Source organism: Hipposideros armiger, unplaced genomic scaffold (assembly GCF_001890085.2).
Source record: "Hipposideros armiger isolate ML-2016 unplaced genomic scaffold, ASM189008v1 scaffold_481, whole genome shotgun sequence".
Classification (NCBI taxonomy): Eukaryota; Metazoa; Chordata; class Mammalia; order Chiroptera; family Hipposideridae; genus Hipposideros; species Hipposideros armiger.
Window position 1 is genome coordinate 1,034,955 of NW_017731831.1, and position 1,231 is coordinate 1,036,185.

General features: G+C 48.5%; 1 long non-coding RNA gene across 2 annotated transcripts in view; it reads left to right on the plus strand.

The window, feature by feature from the left end:
* LOC109395705 (uncharacterized) overlaps positions 1-539 on the plus strand; it is an 8,344-nt gene extending 7,805 nt beyond the window's left edge. For both annotated transcript variants that reach the window (XR_002126714.1, XR_002126713.1), the window contains exon 3: positions 350-539. This is a non-coding gene — a long non-coding RNA (uncharacterized LOC109395705). The remainder of the gene's footprint in view (positions 1-349) is intronic.
* Positions 540-1,231: the final 692 nt, after the last annotated feature.

Sequence of the window (1,231 nt, forward strand, 5' to 3'; positions counted from 1 at the left end):
AGAGAGAGAGAGAGAGAGAGAGAGAGAGAGAGAGAGAGAGAGAGAGAGAGAGAGAAGAAAAAGAAACACCTGTAGTAAGAGAGCCCTTTGTAACAGTTTGGTAACCCGAACAGAAAAACCTTTGATAAACCCCTGGGAGAGCTTAAATATTTCTCCTCTCTCACTCCCTGAATATGGATGGCTGCAGGTCAACCCTGAAACAAGATGACCATCCCACCAGCATCAACAAAGCCCTAATCCTGGAGGAAGGAAGTGGGGTCTGGTTTCCACTGTTGCTATAAAAAAATCAGGGTTTTGTTTCTCACGGTTGCTCTTCCAGCGGTTGTAACGCAGCAGTTTGCTTTGGCAGGAAAAGCATCTTCTGAAGACAAAGGGCTGTTTTACCCGGAGCCCCGGTGAGCACGCGTGATGTTCTGCCCTGATGTCACTGGGTGGCGCTGAAGGAGCCCGGATGGCGATGCCTTCGCTTCCTACTTCTGCTGGGTCGGAACTGGACTCTTGTCGGTCACAGAAACCATGTGCCCAGGTGACTCTGAGGAGAGTGGAGCCAACTCCCTCTCAAAGCCACTTTTAACGTGGACAGTCGCTGTTTTCTCCCTCTTATATAAAGAAGGAATAAAAGCATATTTAAGAAAAGATGTTTTTTACTTGGAAAATGCTATTTTTATGGGTCTGTGAAGACCATCTGTGTAAGTGTGCAAATGCAGCCCCAGGCAAGTGCGACATCAAGGCACCTTGCCTTGGGGAAGGCTGAAGGAGGGCCACACGCCTCCCTGGGCTTCCTCAAGGCCTGCTGATGTGTCGCTGCAGAACACACTGTCCCACAGCTTAACTGATGTAGCATCGAGTCCACTGTAGTCCAAGGTTAATAATTGCAGGGCACAAGTTCAAGAGCAGAGGACAGAGAACCTACCTCTTGATAGAAGGAATATCAAAGAATTTGGGGCCATGTTTTTCAACAGCAAACCTAGGATATTGCCTTTTACCCATTCTCTCTCCTTGTTACTCTCTGCCTCTATCCTTTAAGGTTGTGGCTGGGTGGGGACAATCACTAGAGTTGAGCCCAGAAGGATATGACCTCACTCCCTCCTTTCTTTCCCCACCCCAGCTTTAGAACTACTTCCCTTCAGTCATGGCCAAGCTTGCAGAAGAAAGAAAGGCTGCCGGGAATTTGATCAATGCTCCTTCCAGGAGGGTAGGAAGACTAAATGCTGGCGTTTCAGGTTGCCAT